We start from the raw sequence: 12,529 nt of genomic DNA, 5'->3' as shown, positions 1-12,529 counted from the left end.
TTGTTTTACTAATGCGGACCTTATCGATATTGCTATAAGATATCAATGTTGATGTCAAATATAAAAACTTCCTTGAATACATCTTTAAAATTAGCTACTTCAAAGCTTTAAACCTATCTATAAGACCATTATTTCCAAATTCAGCTACAGAAATGTGGTAGCTTTGAATGACTCAAGTAAACATCTCTCTCATCTTAGCTCATGCTCGATAGAACCACTGTTCACTCACCATGAAGAGTTCTGAACTCAGGTCTTGAGGTCACTCAGTGTTTGAGGAAATCAATGAACTTGTTGATGGGGTTGTGCACAATGTGACAGCGTAGTTAGTGACTTGAATCAGTCAACTGGCACTGACACCTCGTTTTAAGGCAGCACACTGGGATGATCATTCGGAAGTGTTTGATTGTGGTTTTACTTAGCTCTGTTTAAATCCGGCATACAAAAACATGCCGTGTGTCAGAATTAGTATTAATCTTAAAAAGATACAGACCCTCCGTTTTCCACCACTCTGGTAAGAACGTGTAACAGGCATCTGAGGAACGTGCTGTTTATGTAAAAGCTCTCAAGCGTGTTTGTGTCATAAAATGACCTACATATATGAGTAGTAATTTGGACAATGCATGGTAAATGCATATTAACTGATGAAAACTAGATACCAAGCAGGCTTTGATGGGACATAAAACAGTTGATCTAAAGCTCTGAGATCCTCTGCCTCATACTGGGGCCATTTAGAAACAGCTTTTAGTGGAGTGAACGGAACTCACAAAGCACACAACAGGACATGTACATTGTGGGTCATGTAATCCCTACCCTCCATGCCTGACCCCAGCACACACACATAAACGCACATGCACTCATTGGGTGACCCATTCCCAGCAATTACAACGTCCCAACCAGACTAATCCTCTCTGCAACCTGAGCTGCTTTAATCTTAACAAAGGGGAGATAATAGATGTCGAAAAGTGTGTGTGTGTGAGAGAGAGAGCAAGAGGGAGAGAACATAGAAGAGAGAGAGAGAGAGAGAGAGGGGAGAGGAAAGAGAGAAAGACAGATGGAGAGACAGAGTGAGAGAGAGGTGAGGTTTTCCAATCCATCCAAAACCCAGTTTAAGTTTTATACCTGTGCGAAGAGTGCTTAATATGTCTCAGTCTGTAGTTGGAGTTAGACATATATAGGCAGCATGTGCATGAGAGAGATAGAGAGAGTTGTGATGACTGTTGCCATGTGTATCAACAACAATTAGTGATGGATAGTGTAGTTGGTACCAGATGGTACTTCAGGATTTACAATGTTATGTAACCACCAAGCACTTTGGTAGGGGTGGCAGCAGGACTGAGGAAGATGAGGGTCCTGACACACCATGAGCAGCCTTTATCACAGACAGCCAGACCCAGTCCTTAGTTGACAGTATGGAAAATCATTGACCAAGAATTCTGTAAGGTGACATCACAGGGCCTTCTGTGCTGGGTTTGGGGTTAGTCTAAAAAATATCCTGTCTTATGAAAAGACAGGAATCTAACTACTGATGAAAAACTAAAAAACTCAAAGATTTTCAATTTACAAACTGATAAAAGCAGTGAATTATTATATTTAACTATTCTACAATGGAAGCATTTTAAATAACCAAAAACTAATTTTCTGACTGAATATGGAATTTTGATATGGATTTTGATTAGATTCCTTGAATTTATTGAATTTCATTCAGAACTGTGACTAATGTCTCTCAGGCCCCATTCAGACCTTGCATTAACATCTGTCCTGGGGAATCCCATCAAAAGTGGCCAACTTGAAGTACAGGTGTAAACACCTCAAGGACGCATTGAGATTGCATATGGGGCACATTTGTCCACGTGTGCACATTCCTGTGGTAGCGTGATCGCAAAGCTTCCTGAGTTCCATTAAAGACCCCCTATACTCAACAGGGGTGCTCCTGCATCAGTTTTGCCTCATTCATTCAGAAAAAAAAAAAATGATCGTCTTAAAAGGAAAAAGCACTGTCTGTCTATCTATCTATCTATCTATGAGTCCTCATGTGGTTAATTATTAATGTGGTCAAATTGATGTATAAGGAGCTATGTGTGTATTTCATCATTAATCACTGTTGTCTTTATTTCCCCTTACTGCCAGAGATTACGGTGCATATAGAAGCTTCCAGAGTTGGAGTTATAATGTGAGTTTTGTGCCGGTCTAACTCCGTTAGTGACATCAGCTACTGCGCCCCAAATGATTTCGGTGTATTTGCAAACTAAGATTGGATCTTGAGATGCATTCGGAGATGCCAATTGTGAACACAAGCACTAAAAGCTGGCTGCATGCCATCGGATTGCCCAGAATGGATGTTAATGCGAGGTCTGAACAGGGCCTAAATAATACTAAGCAAGAGAGAAACTGAGAAGTGGCACTGTGTGTCATGTCAGCTTGTTCTGTCTTCTGATCACTGCATATCATATTTCCTTTGTGATTCTCCAGTTAAACTTGTCACGTTGTTCTGATGCAACTTAAGATTACATTTATGTAATGTTTATGTAACACACCATTCTTATTAATATTGCATATCTTCTATGCCCTGTTCCCAAAGTAGCAGTACTATTTGCTGGAAAATGCATCAAGAACAGAGACACACTTTCTTATTATTTTGTTACAGTGCATACTGTAAGCATACTGCTAAATTCAGAAACACTGTACTGGAGATGCACTAGTTCTGTTGGACACACACATAAAAACAAGGACATAGAACGAAGACTCACAAAGAAAGCTAGGAAAAAAACTATTACTATATTTACTTGTAAAGGTTGCAAAAAACAAAAACCTCTCTATAGAAAAAATGCTTTGGCCTGCCAGTAAAAAAGGTTTTAAAGGACTGTGATTTCTTCTTGTGTGTGACTGTTTATTGGGGTCTGTAGTAGTGCTCTGTTTGCGGTTCTTCCATTCACAAGGACGTTTTATCATGAGAACTCCTGTTTTATGGCTTCCACAGAGCTGAGAAACAGCAGGAACACACAAACACAGAGACAATGCTTTTGACACTCTCCTCTGGAATGTAGCAAGCTATTACTATGCAAATGAGCGAGCATCTACTCCTTCAAACTGCTGTGTTTACATGAGTGTGTAAGGAGCAATGATATGGTTAGGAGAGTGTTAAAACACACACGGAGGACAAGGCTTGGTTTAAATCTTCCGATATTCAGCAACCTTCTAAAGATGGTGTCCAGTCATCCACTCTAATTTCCCTGCTTTAGGAGGAAGACGCAGCTGTATCGTCCCAGGGTATTTCTACATATTACAGTCTCCTCCTCACTGCAAGAATAAGTGTAGCTTCCTCATATCCTAACTCCTTCTACAAGGGATGAATCCAATTGGGAGGCAGTTTAAGAGTCTAGCGAGGAAATATTGACTTGCTCCAGAAACCACCATCAAATATTAATGTTAGGCTGGCTCCAACTTCCAGGCCGATCCTTCCTTCCACGTCAAGAAGTGACCAATATTCAGAAACCCTGGTGATCATTCAGACTCATAACGGGCTAATGATGGAAAGCTGTGTCCTGCAGCAGCTGAGTTGTAGGTCAGCTTCAGAAACACCACTCAGAGCCCAATACACAGTCTCAGATGTGTTGCTTCAAATAGGAGAATCTGTTCCATGAGATGTAAGTGAGATGGGCGACTGCAAACTGGAGCTGAAATGCCTTCTGTGTATGGGGTCACTATCGATAAGTAAAAGGCTGTAGGGTTATTAGGCACTCCTATCAACAACTAATAAAGCCTTGAACAGTTCTATAATAAATCCTGCAAGAATGCAGCAGTCTTCTGTAGTATTTTTGAGTTCACATGGAGACTGTTTGTGGTACTCTTCCATTATGTTATTTTTTTATGAATTTAGAGACTTAGAAACATTCTCTAAAACTATACAGTATGGGTGATGCATGACAGGCTCTCCCCTGGGTTGACTAATATGGGTGGGACCATCGTCTGCAATGGTGCTTTTTCCTGCTGGCTTCATATGTTCAGTTCCAGTATGAAACTTATTTTGCTCATTTTACAATGTACACTAATAATGACAAGTGCTCCTGCCATCAGCAGCAGAGCTCCTATAGCCCTCACCTCTGTGCCCTGATTCAAGTTGAGTGAGATATTTTGGCTTGACTGAGAGGCGTTAGCAGTGGACATCTGTCCATCTTTGGTTTTAGATGGATTAACACTACTTGGAAAGCTTTTAACATTAACTTCACCTGTCCAGAGAAAACTGGAGCGAGTGCACATGAATTATGTAAAACATGAATAGTTGCTTTTTATAAATTTAGCACTGGATTTATTTTTTGTATTTTTTTTGGTTCCTGTGAGTTTTCTAACTTTCTTTAACTTTAACTTTAAAGTTAAAGGACTTTAACAATAAAGTTAAAGTATCTCCAGCTGTCACCCTGATTCACCAGCATTCACAAATTACCAGACTCTGAAGAGCTAATGAGAAGCAGAAGAGACAACATCACAGAAAAAAAGATACCATAAATTACTGGTAATGGGACACTCAAACGCTAACATCTGTCACTTTTATCTCCCTGAGAAATGTTCTGTCTTACGTCAAGACGCGCACAATGGATCTGTAGAAAATATTGCCACAGATCTGAGCTTTAAGCTGTCAAGTGACCCTGGCTACTTGTCCTCTGTGCACTTCAGCTGCAGTCTGCTGGGATAGCATCGAGCCTCCAGCAGCCCCACTTACAATCAGTGGGAATAGAAAATGGACGGATGGATGGATGGATGAAGATCAGTGAGGGAGCAGTTCACTGCTCTGCTAGTGGGTGGTGGCTAAAAGAAGAGTATACTGTACAGTACTTTATCTAACAGAGAAGTACTGTATACACTGTGCACAAGGCCGTGGCAAGTGGACAGCACTTGGCTTTATGTGATCCTCTGTTCTCTTGGATCATAACATTGCTCACATTACTAAACTCACAAACAACTCCCAAAACTACAAAACAACTACCCTAAACAACACATTATTGTCGAAATGAGACAAAGCGTCATTCAGACATGATCACACATTATCATTAATAATCCATCTTCATTAAAATAGGGGGTACTTAATATACTGCAAACAGGATTTATGGTTGAGTGTCTAGTGCTGTGGGGAAAATATGTAGTATTGTCTATTTAAAGAATCACTCAGAGGAATACACTAAAACTAAAAACTGGGCCAGAAAACAAGCAAAAAAAAAAAAAAAACTGGCAGCCCATCCAGAACACAGTAATAAAAGCTCTCTTTGAAAGGCAGCCTTTTTATTATCCAGTTTTATCACAGCAGCACACCCTATCCAGTCTAATCCAATCCAATGAAAGTGAACCATAATCAAAAATGGAATAGCTTAACCTCCGTCTTTGTGTTCTTATCATTCAACTCGTCTCCACAACACCTGAAGAAGTCTACAGGGAAGTGCAATAAACAACAGACGTGTTCTGTTTGCGAGGGAGTCTATTAACTGTTGTCTTTTAACTTCTTTTAGCCAACATGTAGGCTTTGTCTCACTCACTCCCGCTTCTTCCTTGACCTCCAATCAAAGTAGACAAAGCCCGCTGATGAGGACCACTTCACACCACACAAACAAGACATTTACATGTGAGACGAGAGTTTCCTTGTGTGCGTTTGCCTCTTTTTACGGCCTGTGAAACAAGATGTAGGTAAACACGTGGGTTAAGAGGCAACGCAGCACATTCTTCCTACGTAGTCATCCCATCCTTAATCATCTCCACACTGTGTGCTGTCACTGAATATAAAGCATGTGTTTTCAAGTGTCCGTGTGAAAGTTATCTAAACGTCAACTACCTTGTTGCTGTGTGCCATTTCAGATGAAGCCACATCGCATCAAGATTTCTCCTTGTCATTTCCATAATTTTAAAGTTGTTTTGTACAACACGCATTGAATCATATGTGTGATGGCACCTCAATAACTGCAGCACATCTTCTTAAGCCTGTGCTGCTTTAGTAACAGACGCAGTGTGAATTTAAAATGCCAGGCTGTTGACAGTGACTTATCATATAAACATAGCAAGACCACAAGAATATACCAACAAAAAAATCTCATTTAGGTTTCATTTTCTCCCTTACATGAAGGATGGCAGCTTCAGTCTGGGTTTGGAGTCACAACACCTGCACCTTACTGTCTCATCATAGCTCTGAAGCTCTGCTGGACCAGTGCATTCACTGCATTCTTTGGTGTCTTATTGGAATACTACTGATCTGAGGAGACGTTTTTCCCTTGAGATATTCATTTTGACTGCTTCAAAATTCACATATATATAAATACATACATACATACATACATATATACATATATATTCAAACAAATCTTTTCAAAGGCACCTTGTAGTTTCATTAGTGGCATGATAGATTTTTGATAGTACTCCTTCAAGACTCCTTCAAAAAGTCATAATAAAAAAAAATGAAATAAAAATAAATGAAAAAAATAAAAAGATTGATGATCCATGCTGGGTGTCTAACAAAGCAACAGTTTGCTGAAAATACACCGTTCTGTTGTCATTAGCAATACTACCATTAAATATTAGTGCTACAACTGAATATTGTAACTGATCACAGTTTTGTAGCCAGTTGTATTTTCATGGGTTGTGTAGCAGCTTGTGATAAAGTCTGCCACCTTCCTGTTCATGTTTCAGATGCCTTCTTTAGGTGTGACGTAGCATCAGTTTGAACCTGACAAAACTCTTGAGTGAAATTATATAGTGTGTTCTAAACATGCATTCCCCCATTTCACAGATAATTTTCTCCAGCCCACTGTTGATTTCCACTAAGTTCTCATTTTTGTTACCTCAGGTTATCTATCAAACACTAATTGGAAAGGTTCCAAGTTGCTATAGGATAAAAAAAAAATCCTCTCATCTAATTACAGGCAAAGTGGTAGAGCACAGTCTTGAGATTTTCGACATTCTGCCATGTCTTTTCCTTCTCTCTGACCTAGCTTTGATGAACAGAGATCTACTGTATTTGCAAACACAACGCACTGGTCCCAGAGAGCTGTAATTGGAGGAGCTGTCAAGGCAGCCACGAGGAAGGCTGAAGTTGTCTTCAAACAGCAATTTAGTGTCTCTCTACCAGGCAGATGCAGCTGAACACCTGTCAGAGGAAAACTGTTTTGATGTGAATGCTTTCTGCATTGTGTTAAAAGCTGCTGCTATTCACATGCATACCAATTTGGGATCTGCTGTTGCCTGGAGTTGTGGATGTGGTGATGATAACTAACTGTTACAGCTGTCTTATATCACAGCCATGCTCACGCCGTATTAAATATCCCCGCGGTTTATGCTTTCCATGTGATTATGCATGGTTGTGGTGATCAAGGTCTAAAGGTTAGAAAAGCAGACATGGCCATTGTTTGGATCAGCAAACTGAGTGGAAAAACGGGCCCAGGAAATGTGCTCTCCATGGAAAAATGATGATCAAAAGGAGACAAACACTCACACCTCTCCACAGCCACACTCCTGCTACTTAATCCACTTAATGTACCTGACGATGCACCTGGACCAGATCAGGGCTATCACTTTCTACACACACACACAGAATACAAAGACTATTGTCAGGGCAGTTGCCTGCCATCAGAGTACATTAGCACACAGAGCAGTATCAGGGACTCATTAGCATTCAGAGTTTCTATTATTAAATGCGTGTGAGTGGCTGTGCTGTCGGATGACATCGTGTGCTGAGTTTTTTTTTAATACTCATTTAATAAGACAATCAATTCCGGCTGATATCTGAAAACAGCAGCTGAACCAGAAACATTCCTCTCCCTGGGAGACACAGTAGCTCCCTCTGGTGAACTCCCCAAAGAGTGTGCATTAAGGAAGCAAACATGGACAACTGGAAGCATTCAAAACAAATTGCTGTATTTGTACATGATGCACATTTACTGCAGCTGTTGATTGTTATTTCTGTCAACATTAATTTAAGAAACGGCATAAAATAATTCAAATATAGATTTTTTTTTTTAATCAAATTAAAACTACATCCCTTATATGTGCAATATAAGAATGTGGCACAAAAGCAATGCAGGCAGCAAAGCCAATAATCTTGAATCTCCAATACAATTTAGGGATTTCTGACAGTGTTAAAAAACACACTGAACACAATTCCTACACGTCTTCTGTTCTAGTAATGTCAGTGTTCTGCCTGCTATATTATGTATGTAGCACATCTAGTCCTTGTGACTTCGCATATATGTATATGGCTACATATATATGCAGTATTTTCTTTCTGAATAACCAAAAAAACTGAGGAGAAAACCCTCCTGTCTGCACAGCTAAATAAAGCCAAAAAATATCAGCATTTCCAGCCAAATGGAAGCTGCCCTAGGTCAGCTTAATAAACACATTAGGCCGGTTTCTAAGTCCTAATTTGGAATGACACACTAAAATACTTGTTCATTCAGGCTTTTCTGGTCATCTCAGGAGCATTGCTAGACTTAAATCCACCCTGAGTTCCACTGATACAGGGGATTACATGCTTTTATCTCTTCTTGCCTAAACTGATGCAGTGCCATGTTTGTTTGCCTCCAGTGTGGTAAGAGCACTGAAGAAGGTTTTCACCTACAACAAAGGGAAGAGACAAAAATCTCCCTCTCCTCGCTGATGGCAACACTGCGTTTTATAGTGATTGTGTGCAAATGTTCCTCCGGCGTGACTTCAGGTTATCTCTCTGAACTTTTGACTGCTTAACAGATTCCATGCTGCGGGACCTACTTGTGACCGTGTCCAGAGTAAAGACTAAAGAATAAAGGTGACTGAGCTTTGGCCATTGTGAATGGTTTTGGAGTGGTCTGCCTCCACAGCTTATACTGGCAGTGCATCTTCTTCCACATGTTGTTGATGGTTATATCTTGAATTGTGTTGCATAACTAACCTCCTCTTATCCATCACTCATCATATTGGTTTTACTTGACAAAAAAAAAAAAACTCTTCTAGTTTGAGTGTGAACTAAATAAAATCACTGTAAGTGTTCTTTAAAAAATGGACCTTGAGTTTAAATTATTTTTTTAAAATGTTTTCCTTTATAAAAAAAAATAACTCTTCTAGTTTGAGTGTGAACTAAACTAAATAAAATCACTGTAAATGTGCATTGTAAATGAACCTTGAATTAAAATGTTTTTTTTTATCATCAAGGTTGAGAATTAACTAATGAGCAGTGAAGAATGCAGTCAGGAATGAAAAGCACAAAAACCAAAAAAAAAAAGAAAAGTGGATTTTCCCCATTCTGTTATCCTGTTGTATATGTGCGCTGTGAGTTTGCTACAGCTCAGTCAGCCCTCAGAGTTTACAACAGCAGTTTTGTCACCACCTATTCTCAATGAGGTCCACCACTAAAACATTATGGTCAGCTTTAGATCTGGGACCGTTATGGCTAAGGTCAAGACCACCCTGGGATTTGTATCCAGTCTGAAAAACAGCCTTGCCTTACGCCTAAGGAAACAAAGCCCCGTATTGTAGTTCTGAGAGTTTCCTGAGAGTCAATTATGGTCACAAACAATACATCCTGGTACATGCTGGTACTGTGGGACAGACCTTCACATCAGCCACTTACATGTCACCGGCAGCAAGGTTCTTCAGTGGAGTAAACACACTACCATTTAGTTTACCACATAATTAGCAGACAAATAACATCAATCATACCCAGTATTCCTACATGTTGGCAAGCACGCCTAGAAGACTTATATAGTAATTTAATTCTTAAAATACAGTCCACCAAAAATGTAATGTTAACTTATAGAACACATTTTTTGCTGTCTGCTGAAAGAAAATGCTACTTGGTGCACTGGATGTGATTTCTGAATCCTTAGTTTGGCCAAGAGTTACAATAAACTTATTATGTGCTGACATGTTAGCAGCCTACTTTTGGCTTGGACTCTTAGAAAATTGTAAGTGATGGACTGTTAGGCTACACTGAGGTCACATCTGAGTCAGTGAGGAATGTGTAACTCGGAGACTGACTCAGGCCACGTAATACGAATGATGGATGCCAGTGATAAGTACATGTCTAAGGCACTTCCATGCATGCTGGGAAACCCCAGACTCCTACGAAGGATAAATCAAAGGCTCTCAGTGAGGGGGTCTGAATTAACAACCAGGACTTTGAATTCCAGTTGTCTCTACGAGATTCCACAGTGCAATTATCTGGAACATTGTTGTGGAGAATGAAAAAGACTGAATAATTCAACAGATAAAATCTCTAATACTGGTTTGTTTTGTTATAAAGACAAGTTGGGCAATGTGTTCTGGCAATTTCATAAGTGTTGGTGTTTAAAATAAGCAACCAAATCTGACTAAACAGTGCTTCTGAAATTATTCAGACTGAAAATTTAAGAATACATGCAACATTTTTCCATAAAATTGGCCAACAAAGCAGCAGATGGTCAGGATCAAACCACAAAAAAATATTGTAATTCACTTAGATGCATTACTGCTCTTAAACATAAACATGCAATTTACTGGATGATTTTTGGTCGCCCTAATTTTTTTTTAACTGTTTCTCTTTCTTCAAAATCAATAATCAACATCGCTGCCACCCCATTTGCCCAGATGTTGTAAACCCCACCCAACTAGCTGCCTGTACAGGTTGAATGCAGCACTGAACAACCTGATCTGCTGCTGCCTGTTTGACCCAAACCAGCCCTCCCAGCTGTCCAGCCTGAGATAATGCACTCACATTTAAAAGCGGTGTCCATCCTAGCCTGACAGGAGTGCCAATTAAAGGGCATGGGTGAACAATAATTCACACACACAGAACAGAGCAGTAAAGCATTGGTTGAATTGTATTTTCATGGAGGCCAAAATGATAGAGGTTAAAAAATTGGGTTATCTAACTGATGGTACCATGCATGAGGTGTGAGGGGAGAGGTTTCATTTTTAAACACTCAATTAAACAAATATTTTACTCTTAATTACATAGCCCACTATCTTAACAATATATGAGGACCAAGACAACCAGAATGAGAAAAGAGAGAGAGAGAGAGAGAAAGAGAGAGAGAGAGTGCATTGAAGACAAGAAAATCAGTCGGAACGGATCAGCATCACTTCATTCTGCTACAGTCCCTCTGTAGATCTTTCTCACTCTCTACTGAGAAATCACAATCACGGAAACAGAAGTCTAACTCCGTTTCATCAATGTTTCGAGCCTTTTCTACTCATCTTAAATATTACTATTAAAGATTGTACTCACTAAGCCACTGTTTTTCCTCCAGTCACGCATCATTAACTACACCACACAGCCGACTGGGATACTACCATGACGGGGGAAAAATGACCAAACTTTCAGCAAAGAAAACTTGACCCCAAAAAAGCACACATTTTAAATTTAATGTTGTTTTTAAGCGTCCGGTTTACTGACGATACTTCAGCAGCATTTTTGCGCAACAAGATTTGCGCACGGTTATAATGAGTTCCTACGTGTTTGTAGTCTGTGCTCTGAATCTGTCAAATTTAATTCAATATTAAAAAAGCACTTTTGGGGGGAAAAAGTGGCCAAAGTCGCACGAATAGAATATTTATTTATTTATTTTTAAAAAAAGCTTCATGGTAACTTTCACACAAGTCACCGTGTTTCATCCGCCATACTCCAACTCCAATTGCTATTAGTAACGGAAAGGAAAAAAAAAATACCCAAAGGTTAAACTGAAAACTGAGAGCAGCCGAAGAAAGCCATACATGAAATAAAGTTGCTTGCTGGCTCTGTGCCACAGATTTCTTCAATTTGACATGAAATAGTCCAACAGCGCTGCGTGCGCTCCGCAACACCACGAATTCAATTAGGATCACAACTGTCCAAATTATAAGGACCCCGTCCAGTGTAGCAAAGACACAACAATGTAAAACAACAACAACAACAAAAAAAAAAAAAACATATATATAAAAAATGTCGATGAACATGTGAAGCGTTGTTTCATGTGTTCTAAACCCGCTGTAGGGGCAGTGAAAGCAGCTGAGAGCCAGTGCCACTTACCGCCGTGTGCCGAGGATGGAGCTTTCCAAAGACCAGCCCACAGTGGATGTAACGGAGAGCGACTGCTCCTCTCTGAGTCTGTCCCCTCACTGCCTCTGCTCTCTCTCTCTCTCTCTCTCGCTCTCTCTCTCTCTCTCTCCCTCCCGTGCAGCCTCGACCTCGCTCTGCCAGCCCCCTTGCTCCACGGCCACCCTCCCCTTCCCCCAACACACGCACAAATTGAGGAGTTGAAACGGCTGCTGATTGGTCATTACAGTCCCGTTGGCGATTACGGGGGCACGCGCACGCTCACACGCACGTGGATGCACACCAGGGGCTCAGCCCTCGCCCCAACTTCACCCGGAAGACACATTTCAATCAGATGGTATTTTCAGAAGCCAACTGCCTGCGTTTTAAAGGAGAGCTCTGGGTTATCCGGAGCCCTCTCAGCAACAAGAACATCTGAAATGGCATGCCTTGTTTCCGACTGGGTGTTAATGAGCAGGAGCCCGTAGATCACAGTCAACACCTTCAGTCTGCAGACTTCACATATAT

The 12,529-nt window shown here is 40.3% G+C and overlaps 1 protein-coding gene across 1 annotated transcript in view; it reads right to left on the bottom strand.

Moving 5' to 3' along the window:
• The window catches only part of cdh6 (cadherin 6), a 69,407-nt gene extending 57,311 nt beyond the window's left edge, over nucleotides 1-12,096 (bottom strand). The window contains exon 1 of the mRNA XM_084547389.1: nucleotides 11,996-12,096. The gene's annotated coding sequence lies outside the window, so the exon portion shown is untranslated. The remainder of the gene's footprint in view (nucleotides 1-11,995) is intronic.
• Nucleotides 12,097-12,529: the final 433 nt, after the last annotated feature.

Source organism: Chelon labrosus (genome assembly GCF_963514085.1).
Source record: "Chelon labrosus genome assembly, chromosome: 6".
Taxonomy (NCBI): Eukaryota; Metazoa; Chordata; class Actinopteri; order Mugiliformes; family Mugilidae; genus Chelon; species Chelon labrosus.
The sequence above is the reverse complement of the archived record's forward strand: the minus strand, read 5'-3'. Positions and strand labels throughout refer to the sequence as shown.